At 38.3% G+C, this 12279-nt stretch overlaps 1 protein-coding gene across 1 annotated transcript in view; it reads right to left on the bottom strand.

The window, feature by feature from the left end:
- NKAIN3 (sodium/potassium transporting ATPase interacting 3) overlaps nt 1-12279 on the bottom strand; it is a 193458-nt gene that overhangs the window by 111100 nt on the left and 70079 nt on the right. The window lies entirely within an intron of this gene.

Consider the following 12279-nt stretch of genomic DNA (forward strand, 5'->3'; position numbering starts at 1 on the left):
TAACAAAAAAACAAACAAACAAAGGGAACATCTGTAATACTTTCAACAACAACGATAAATTTTTTTTTAAAAAGCATTTAGTTACTTCTGAAATGCAGGTAAAGAGGGTAGTTCTGAAATCAGGCTGAGAACCTGGGTAGAATCTGTCTGAGAACCAGTTAGATATCTTACTGTTACGTGTCCCTCTTCCCCCAAAGTTCTGAATATACAATCATTAGAATAGGAAAGCAGGACCTTGAACTGGCAAATGCTGCACAAGGGGGTATGCACCATGCTGACAACATGGGATACATGATCAGATGCATATCAAATAATGAATGCAAAGACCCCCACCTCTGCCTCTAAGTCATTCTCAGGATACTGGGTCCCACATCCCTTCCATCTAGAGAGAAATTGGAAGATTCTTCTCTGGAAACTTTATTCTATTCCGAAGCAAAACATCCAAGACACTGACATTTGGAATTCCCCAACACACTGTCCAAATGGGTCACCTTTCAGTGTAGTTCACACTTGGAGTGCGGGTGAATTTCCCGCCAAAATATAAGATGGCTCTGTCTTTTGGTTTTGTTCCATCCACCAAAAGGGTGGATTACAAACAAATATTTGGTAATACGCAGTTACAATCGGCCCGAGGTTACACGTTTCCCGCACTCCACCGCAAATCTATATGAACCGAGTTAAAGACGGCTCCCGCGGAGTACGCGCAATTCACGCGAGCCGACTTAACTCGTTTCCCGCACTCCAAGTGTTCAGAGAAGCCCCATGATTAGTTCAGCAGGGCCAGTCAGGTTTTAAAGCCCTCATTCATAATCATGCACAGAAAGGCAAGGATGAGAAAAATTTGAGGAAAGGCTCGCAGATAAAGACCCAAACTGATAATCAAAAAAAAAAAAAATAAATAAATAAAGAAACTTCAAGGAAACAGATTATACTGGGAGAAAAAACAACAACAACAAATCCAAACTATTAGGAATATGCATGAACCCAAAATAGGGTGCTACCAATGCAAAGCACTTACATTTAAAAAATAACAACAATCCAACCGCATTTGAAAATAGAAACATAATAACACACATGAAAAATCAATAGAAAGACAGAAAGAGAAAGTTATAAGAAATCTTCCTAAAAGTAGGTAAAAAAAATTAGACAAAGCCCGGCTAGTGTGGCTCAGTGTTTGAGTGTCAAGCTATGAACCAAGAAGGTCATGGTTAGATTCCTGGTCAGGGCACATGCCCGGGTTTTAGTTTCGATTTCCAGCAGTGGTGAGTGGGAGGCAGCTGATCAATGATTCTCATCATTGATGTTTCTATCTCTCTCTCCCTCTCCCTTCCTCTCTGAAGTCAATAAAAATATATTTTAAAAAGTAGACAAAGAAATAGAAAATAGAGAAAAAGAAAGAACCTTAGAAAACTAGTCCAGAATGCCCGATGTTTGAGAATAAAATTATCCCATGAAAAAATGGAGAACATAGACAGGGAGGGGAGAAAATTATCAACAAATAATGTAAGAACATTTCCCCAAAACATAAGTCGTAATTTTCCAGAAAGAGAGGGCCTGGTAAATGTTCAGTACACAATGCCTCACAGTTCCCAGAACTCATCCACTGCTGGTCCTGTGATGCCCTAAAGGGCTCTTAGCATCTCTCAAGCCAGCCCATGAGTTAACTCCCAGTGCCTTGAAATCTGAAAACTCTGGAACTCTGGATGATAATTTAATTGAAAATTAATAAACCAGTATAAGAAAAGTCCCTAGACAATATCATATTATTTAATAAGCATGGTAAAAAACAGGAGGGGGTATTTGCCCATAATGTCATATGTATGTAACTTTAAAAAACATTCATCATTCACATCAAAATGTGATGTTCCTTCTGGGCTATTAACGTCTATAAAAAGGTGTTTCATGGTTCTGACTTGTGCCAGGTGTTGCCAATGAAAAATGGGTGATTCTTAAAGTCTTTCATTTGACCAAATCACGGTTCCAGCAACAAATGAGCCGCAGAACAAGTTCTTTAGAGTTCACTCTTTAACTTTGAATTCAAAATATAACCTTTTCTAAACAAAACATTAAAAAAAGAGTAGCAATGATAATCACTGTTTAACTTCTTTCCAATTATCATCCATTCATTCAATATTTCAACAGTTATTTAATTAATCCCCACTTTTGCAAGTTATGGTATACTCTAGCTGCTAAGACTACACAGAAATACATTTTTGGTCAAGATGGTTGTGTAAACAAACATATATATTTTAGTTCCCTTCTTGAACCTCATTAAAAATCAGTAAGAGTTTTAAGAAAAGTATGTAAGTGTGCAAGGTGAAGCCAGGCTTTACCCTCTAGGTGAAAGCTAGAAGATTCTTTCTGGGCAATCTGCTCACCTGCAGAGCCAAACCACATCTATCACCCAACAGGAGGAAGATAGGCATGAAGACTCATAGCTTTGAGCAATCCCTTCCCCACCTATTAAATATGAGCCTGCAACTAAGGATTATTAGACATTTGAATCAAGCCACTAAGGTGGGGGATAGAAACCACAGCAATCAGGGAAAAACAAATGACATACTTGGAAGAAACAGACACCTTAATGGAAAAGATAACTCCTTTTTTTCTCCAGGAGAAAAGACTGTCATTCATAACCACAGAAAATAAAAGGAAAATATTATGACTATGAAGTAAGATTAAGATTTCATAAAAGGAAAACTTTGGAGGAAAAATAATATTTGGGGTATTAAAGTATTATAGTGTAAAAAAAGCTCATTCAGAAATGTTAAAAAATAAAGTTAAAGCCCTGGCCAGTGTGGCTCACTTGGTTGGAGTGCCATCCCATAAACTGAAGGTTGCGGTTTTAGTCCTTGTTGAGGTGTGTGCAGGAGGCAGCCAATTGATGTTTCTCTCTCATCTTTCATCTCTCTCTCTCTTTCTTTCTCTCTCTCTCAAAATCAAAAAAATAATAATAAAGTTAAAGAAATCTCCCAGAATATATATTTTTAAAAGATGAAATATAATAAAGAAAAGATAAGGAAATTAGAGACCCAAACAGGTAAGATGGGTACCCAAATATCAGTTTTCCCAAAATAGAGAAGGGGGGGAATTTAAAGGCAAATGAGCAACAAATTCATTAAAGAAACATTTCTCAGATGGAGGAGCATGAATTTCCATATTGAAATAGTCCACCCAGTATCCAGTACAGCGGATGAAAATGAGCCAGTATCAAATCAAATCATCTAGACATTTCAGAGCCTATGAACACAGAGAAGATGCTGCAAATGTCCAGGGTGAGAGGACCAGACACATAAAAAAGGTTGGGATATAAAATGGCTTTGATCTTCTCACCAGCAACACTGGATGCTGAAGAATATGGAGAGAATATTAAGAAAACATAATTTCCTCTCTAGAATTTTATATCCAGACAAATATTAGATCAAGTGCAAAATCTGAATTAGATATTTCAAACATGAAAGTTCTAAAAAGTTTACTTCTGTGCACACTTACTCAACATACTTGTAGATGTGCTGATGAAGACATGCTCCATGAAAATGAGAGAGTGAACAAAGTGAGAATACAGAAAGGAGAAGCAAAGGCAATGTTCAGGATGCTATCAAAGGGAGGTCTCTTCATGGGAGCTGGGCATGTAGGTTAACACATCCAGATTGAATTACATCAAAAGATTGGAGAAGGGAATTCTGAGTGAATGAAATTGAGAATTAATTTCAAATTAATCAATTAATGATAAAATAAAACTTGGCTAAAATATTAGTGTTTCTAATATCATGAAATTATATTTAGACAATTTGAGAAGAGTCTGGGAAAATGTAATGGTAAATACAAGGAAAAGTCAGCAAACCAAAGACAATGAGAGACAACGAATAAGTTTAAAAAGTTGTTCAGGAAAGAAAAAGCGTTCCTATTGTACCATGACATGGCTATAAATACCATTTTTATAGTCATTATAAAATAAACATTGAATAAAGAGTAAATTAAGATAACATAAAAAATAATACAATTCATCATGCTAATTTGCAAGAATAGATGTAGAAGCCTATATTGAATGCTTCTCTTGCTGAAATGGTGTTTTGATCTTAAAAAGCCAAATTATGAAATGATATTGTGAAAATGAAAATAGGAACTTGCCTCAGAGAATACGAGTGAAAGATGACCAAAATGGTGGATATTATGAGATTAAGCAACTGTATGACCTGGTTAACTGTGATTTTAGGTAATATATTTTTAACAAATTAAGGTAATGAATGTTTGTACTGCATGCAAGGTAGAGGCAATTAAATTTAGTAGCTCTGTCATGGAACAATACCCCTGTTCCCCCAGCCCTGGAAATAATGAGCTCCTGTGGAATATATTATCCTAATGGTGCTCATTGCCATGATGCTACAGAATGAAAGGAATGAAACATTCGTGCAAATGAAGGCAATCATTAATGCTGGCAATTTGATTCAGTGCAGCACAATTCCCTGTGGTTTTTATTTTTAATTATTCTGTTATTAAATGGCTTCCCATGCACTCTCAGGCTCAGCAGAGGCAGTCACAAACTGCGGATCACTTTGTAGCCCCACACAGGTTGCCTAGGGTCAGTCACAGGAAGCATCTGACATTGGTCTGCACATGAGTTCCTCACAAGAGGCCCCAGAACCAACACACCCAGGGGCCCGCTTCAGACAACATCAGAGCAGGACGCAATTATTCACAAGTGGCATATCCAGAGGGAGATCTTGGCAGGCACCAGAAGCTCTGGAGGTGAATCCTGCTTTGTGTGGTCAGCATCTACCCGGCAGCTCATACACTGTGGTACAGGTTGATCCTCACAGTCAGCCAGCTTGAGGGTTGACGTCGCACAGAAATGGACCAATAGAAATCAAGACTCAAGTACAACAGGAGGGCTCACATAGCACACACCAGGGACATTCCTGGAGCACCCAGCTCAGGTGATCAAGAAGTCTGCACCACTGGAAGGAGAACCTATTTGAAGAAATAATAACCGAAAACTTCCCTAACCTGGTGAAAGAAAAGCTCAGGAAGCACAGAGAGTCCCAAACAAGATGAAACCCAAGAGGCCCACACAAAGACACAGAACAGTTAAACAGCATGGATGGGCCTGGAGATCATCATGCTAAGTGAAATAAGCCAGTCAGTGAATGACAAGTATCATATGATTTCACTTATATGTGGAATCTAATGAACAAAATAAGCTAACAAACAAAATAGAAACAGAATCATAGATATAGAAATCAGACTGGCAGCTGTCAGAGAAGAGGTGTGTGTCTGTGTGTGTGTGTGGGCGGGGGGGGGGGGGTTGGTGAAAAAGCTGAAGGGAGTAAGCAAACAAACAAACAGACAGACAATGGTGATTACCAGAGGGAAAGGGGTGGAGGGAGGTAGACCAGGGTAAAGGGAGGATAAATGGTGATGGAAGGAGACTTGATCTGGGTTGGTAAGCACACAATACAATATACAGATGATGTATTATAGAACTGTACACCTTAAACCTACATAATTTCACTAACCAATGTCACTTCAATACAATCTATAGAAAAAACAAGGAATCTAACTTTCAAGATCATAATTACCAAACATTTATTTGTAAAGAATGTCCACAATTTTCACATTAAAATATTTTCCCAATGCATTGGACACTTCCGCCTCATTTTGAAAAACCTTGTATTTGTATGCTCGCATGTCTTAAAATGAATGATTTCTGAGTGGAATGATACCAATACTATTGGTTTAGAAGTTGCATTTTTATGTCAAAAACAATGCACAACTGATATTTTTTAATTCTAAAGTGAGCATGTGCAGCCATGGCTGAACTGAAAACTGCATGGTTTTATTGGACATTCTACATTCACTCAACTTTCAATATTCTTGGTGGCAAGCCTTCAAGTGCAAAGACATTGTGAGGCTTACCCAGAGAAGCAAGGTATGGCTACTGACCTGAAGCTGGCTGATAATCTAGACCTGAAGACAGGTGTGTAAAGAATCAGATCAAATGCACAAGAATGGAGCAAGCACTCTCAATATGCCCACCAGCAAACATGGCTGCTTAGCCCATCGGGTGCCTTATTGGAATCAGGAGAAAAAGATGCACGTGTGGATGGCTGCAGCTCTGTGCGCCCTGTGCACAGCGGGGCAAGTTGCACTCAGTGAGTCAGTGCTTTGGAACTGAAGAGAAAAATCACTTCCAAGTGGGCAAGCTTCCAGGAAGGCTTCCGGGAAGAGGTGGCATTTGGATTTGGAAGGATGCACAGCATGTCTGTGAGTAGAGAAGCCTGGGAGGTACAGTCTGTTTTTCATTCTGGCCCATCTCCAAAGGATGAAACAGGGACCTGGAGACTCATTGTGAAGAAATCTAATTTGAACAGCTGAGGCGATTGCACCCTTCTCATCAATTTTCTGCCCAGGACCCTGCTGCCTGTGACTCGGCAAGTTTCGCATCCTCCATGTACTCCACGCTGAAAACAGGATTTTACTTTTCTTTCAACAGAGACTGAGCGCAGGCGTGAGAGGAAATCACTGATCTGTGGGGAGCCTCGCTTGCTTGGCATTTCACTGCCCGCCAAGTTTTTCAGCTGTCTGTCCATTTGAAGGACCCCCTGTGTTTCCACAACTCATAAAACATGTAATGACCAAATCTGAGATTTCTCTAATTGAGAGTTAGAAAGCGTGACTGAAGCATACGTGGCCCCAGTAAACTGTTGGATGGAGGCTGTGCATTTTTGGACAAATGATTGGTTATGTGTGGTAGAGAGGGGGACATCAGACACTGCACCAGACTGAGACTCCGCTGGTCTGATGCCATGTTTGAAAACGCCCAGATGGCCACATTTGAACATCGCTGCATTGAGCAGCATTGTGGATCAGATTGAGAGGAAAGATTCTGGGGCCAAAAATTGATTCTAGTACAGTGATAAAAAGCTTACAACCTAAGCAACGCACGAGGATTAATAAAAGGTAAATCTGGCCGGATTTAATGCTGACCTTCAACAAAATAATTTTACCTTTCAGCAACCACAGATGGGGTTTAGAGGAGAAAAGACCAGCTACGTATAATTTTACAGCCAAGATAAAGGATCAAAATGCAAACATAATATTTAGAAAGAGTTTCTGGCCAGGAGCATCATGGAGCAGCTAGTGTCCATAAAATAAATGGATGGGAGACAATGTTTTAAAAATATATTTTTTTTTAGTTTGGAAAATATGGTCTGATGACGATGTGTTTTATTTTGTCTATAACAGAGAAAACGCAGCATTTTTCCAAACTATTTTTGTTGAAAATCAATCAACTAAACAACACAAAAAAGTTAATGGATTATATTGTTTTAAAAATATGCTATGATAGATTTATTTTTTTAAAAAAACTGGATAAACAAAAAAATGTGCTTCAGGTCATGTTTGTGAGCTTTTTATACAGAACTTATTTTTGCATCTCCAGTTTCTTTGCCAAAGGTGATGATTAATGGGTGATTCAAGCTTTAAATAATATATGTCCATTCAATTGACCATCCTGATTGAATTAGGGGATGAATGGGAAAAGATATTTTTTTCTGGGAGTCTGTGCAGTATTTCATAGTTCATAAAACACTCTCACATTTGAGTGAAATTATCCTGGGGCAATGCTGGGGACAGCGTTTCTCCATCTTTAAGCTAAGAAAACTGCAAAGCAGAGTTGTGACAACCTGACCCAAAGCACCAACGTTACAGCCATAGACCTGGGATCGGCTTGGTCTTCAGGTTCCCTGACTGGGGCAGCTTCACTGAATTATCAGGTAGATTCAAGCCAAAAAACTTGCTTCAGAGATTTCTTCCCTTTTCTTTCAACTTCCTCAAGTGGATTGTTGTAGCAGACAAGAGCCACCTACCTAAAGTCATTCTGAATTTCAAAGTCACCACCAAGCAATTAAATAACCACATTTAAAACAAATCTTGTTCTAAAAATATTGAGTCTAAATAATAACTCATAGGTTATCTATTTCTCCACTTTGTGTGGTGTGTAAGTGTGAGTAGCATAAAGTACTGTGAATTTACCTTTCCGTGGTATTCTACCACAAAGGCCACGGTTCCTGAGTAACTAATTATTATGAGTAATTATGAGTAACTAATCATAATTTCAGGAATGTTAATCCCAGCCAACAAGTTTAAAGACCTTCCTTAGCAACACCAAATGACAGGGCAGGATGAATAAATCATGGAAAAGGGTGCTTATGCTTTTGAAGATCTTAAGTTCAATGAACAGATCTCCCCCCGCCCCACCCACTCTTCCCTCCCTCCAAAGTGTAGAAAAGGAGATGGAAGACAAGCATATATTTAGAAGCATTTGATGTGTAGTTTCCCAATTAGTTATAGCAGCGATCATTGAATCAGAATTTCCACAATATCAAAAGCAGTTTATTTCATTAGCACCAATTCCATTTTGAAGGGCAATGCCAATCAGACATATTTTTAATTGCATCATCATTCATGGTTTAATATAGATTCTCAATGTAACTGACTTAGAATTGAAAGTATAATTCTAGAGAAACCTAGCAATGTGCTTTATAATAATGCAGCATGTCATACTAATTTCTTGAACTTGTTTGACCTTTTTTGAACAGCTTTTGTGGAGCTATATAAAATTAATTTCCCAATTTTCAAAAAGGAGGAAGCTAAATGATGTAAATGATTGGTGGTATCTTAAAAAGTATTTCATTAGAAGTGATGCATAACTATTCTGAGGGAGGTCACAGGCATTTAGCATCTGTCTAATGACAATAACATACAGGATTTATTTCTTTGATAGGGTTGGGTTAGCAGATGGAGAATACAGAGAAATAGTTGTTCAGGAAGGACTAGATCTTAAATTGGCAAAAACGTAGGCAATATTTTCAGGTAGGAAAATGTGAAATTTGAACAACAGGTAATTGGCTTAATAACGACTTACATCACATTACTTCAATGGTGCTTATTAATTGACATCTATCACATGAGAGGTTTTCAGAAGAGTTCATCTCTTCATCTGTCCTCCTCAGTATTTTTCCAATTACTTAGATTTCTTAAGTAAAGAAATAGAGGCATACTCCTCCTCGATTAGTAATTAACTTTATGATTAGTAAATATGCTGAATCAAAATTATCTTGACTCGATGTAGCCATGGGCAGAAGTCTACCAAATTGATATTTAATGGGAAAATACAAGTTCCCACACTTGGTTGTATATGGTGGGGTATACGTAGCCTATTAGTGTCAGGAATTAAATTTGATAGGAACTCCATACGAATCAAAAAATATAGCCTCAAAAAAGCAAACATCTTAGGCTGAGTTAATAAAGCAAAACATCTGGAAGTGAGAGGGTGGTTGTGCTCTGCCCTGTGCTGCAGGGACCACCCAATTCTGGGTGCTGCTCTGCAGGAGGAGATAGAAGGGACTCAGATGATAGATGAACTTGAACTTATGTCATATGTGCCACAACTCAATGTTCACTCTTTCAGATAGACTAAGCGCTCGACTGGAGCATGAAAACTCTCTTCCAATATTTGAAAATCTATTATTTAGAAGCAAGGTTTCTGTACAAGTAAACTTTTTTCACTTGCAAGGGCATCATCACACTAATATATATATATTCTTGACTCTGTGTGTGAAAAATAAAAACCCTTTTTTCATCATTTTTACTTTCCTTTCTATTTTCTTTGAATTTCTCAATTTTTATTTATTTAATGTGTGTGTGTGTGTTTTAGATCCAATTTATGGTTAACTAACTTTATTACATTATTTTGGGTGTTGAGACAAGTCAATGAACAAAATAGACAAGAATCCCTGCCCTTAAGGACCATATGTTCTATCATTTGGGAGGTGCTAGAGGTTGGGAGGAGGGGAGAGACAAACAACAAAAAGTTAATGTAATAAATAAGCAAATTATTAAGTACTAGGGGCCTGATGCATGAAAATTTGTGCAAGAGTAGACCTTCCTTCCTCCGGCTGCCAGCACTGACTTCCCCCAGCACCAGGACCCAGGCTGCTTCCCTCCTCAGGCCGCCTGCAGGCACCCGAAACCTAGGCTGCTATCTTCCAGCCACCCACAAGCACCCGGGACCCCGGCTGGCTTCCCTCCCGCCCCGGCTTTGTCAGCAAGGACGTCCGGAATGACATCTAGAAGACGTACACTTTTCTTATTATAGATGTTAGAAAGTGACACATTTTATAAAAAAGAGAAAACAGAGTTCATTAGGGAGTGAAGGAAGTTTGCAATTTTAAACAGGGGGTGGTGAGGATAGTCTTACTGAGAAAGTGATATCTGAGAAAAGTCTTAAAGAAGGGGAGACCGGGAGCCATGAGAATACCTGGAAAGAGAATACCAGGTGTGCAAAGGCCCCGAGGCAGCCATTCTTCCTGCAGTCGGAGGCTATAGTGACTGGAGCAGAGTAGGCAAATAGCAGGATAGAGGATAGAGATAAAATGGTAATAGTGGGGTTGGGAGGGATGTTTACATAGATCATGTAGGGCCTATAGGTTGCTGTAAGAACTTGGCTTTGACTCCAAGTGGAATATTTATTCTATGCACAGTATTAAACAGAGGGCTTCTATGATCCAACCTATGTTTTAAAATGATCACTCTGGCTACAGTTTTGAAAATAGACAGCATAGAGATAAGCATAAAGAAATTCAAGTCTCATCCACTTATTCTCTGTAAAGTAAAAAGGAAGCAATTTAACACTGTCATTATTTATTTATGATATAACTTATTAGAGTCTTACTAGGAAAAGATGTAACAGGACATATCACAAAGAAATTATAGAAATATAGGACTGGAAGAAACCTTGAGAAACAATCTATTCTACCTTGCCTCAATGAGATAGTATTCCAATAAGTGATTTCAGACATATATGAATCTGCTTTATGTTAGAACACTTCTAATAAAAGAAATTTCACAGCTCCTTATCATCCACACTCCAAAGCTTCACAGATGTCTCTATTGGAATTCTTCTTTCTGTAAATTACTCTTTATTCTTCTTTAGTTTCTTTATTTATTTAAATGGGAACTTAGAGTATTAAATGTAGAATCAAAACTCCAGATTGCTAATCACACAGGGATCTAACCTCACTGGCATCCTGTGTTACCTCTGTCAGGTCACACTGTCTCTATGTAGAAATTAAGGAGCAATTGTAGACCCTCCTTTAGCTCCTAGGAAGAAATGAGCTCTGTAAGTCCAAGATCTACTATAATTAGAGTCTTTGTCGGTATTATTCTCTTTTCAATAGAAATGAAGAATTAATCCAATCCCTTTCTAGGATTTTAACTCAACAAGATGGTGTATGTTGCCTAGAGATATGAAATCTTCAGGAAGCATTAAGTCATTGATTTTGAGTCAGGGGGAAAACACTTGGAATTCACCAAACGGTTTTAATCCAGATTTATTCTTACTCTATTACAATGAACAGCCTTTAAGCAAAAAAAAAAAAAATTCTGACCATAATTTAAAAGAAGTTTAACAGAACAGTTCAATGTAGCTAACATAAATTCCCTTCAAAAATATACTTCAGGGGTTAAATCAGCGTTGAAATCAGATATTTGTCTGAATGAAAATTTTCTAGAAGTCCTTTAGAAATTAAAAATCAATAGCTTAGGTTTCCAATGTAAACATCGTGTGTGTGTGTGTGTGTGTGTGTGTGTGTGTGTGTGGGTGTGTGTGTGTGTTTGGGAGGTGGGAAACAATCTATGTGATTTAAAAAAATGAAATCTCATGTGGTCTCAATGTCAGAGGAGTGACAGCAGAAATGGCAGCATTGACCGTGGTCCTTCTAAGTATCCTAGACAGGGTCATGCATCAGTGATTCCTAAGCCCCCACTGTCCCCTGAATCCAGCTTTCAAAACTGAGAAGAGTCCCCAAAAACCACATGGCAACAATGGCTGACATTGTGCACAGCACTGAGTCCATGTTGACCGTATGTGAAGTGGAGTTCTTGTTTTCACTCCTGTATTCCCAAGGCTTTTTATTAAAACCATTCATTCTTAGCTCCAAGCTCAATTTTGTATTTATTGTCAATTAATCCTCTGCCCTTTCAAGCCCTCACTGAATACGGTGGATTCCATTTTCAGAGATGCCCAATATTCTTCTTTGCTCTATATCCATTGACAATTTCCTGCTTCACTTTATTATTATTATCACCAGCCTAGGTGATCTCAGTACCCTCCTAACTGGTCTCTTGCATAGGCTGTCCTCCCTAATTCATTCTCCATGCTGTTCCTGTACTTATTTTCCCAAAGCTTTGCTCCAATTATTTGTTTATCAAGTATCA

The sequence above is a fragment of the Myotis lucifugus genome, unplaced genomic scaffold, assembly GCF_000147115.1.
Source record: "Myotis lucifugus unplaced genomic scaffold, Myoluc2.0 scaffold_77, whole genome shotgun sequence".
NCBI classification, from domain to species: Eukaryota; Metazoa; Chordata; class Mammalia; order Chiroptera; family Vespertilionidae; genus Myotis; species Myotis lucifugus.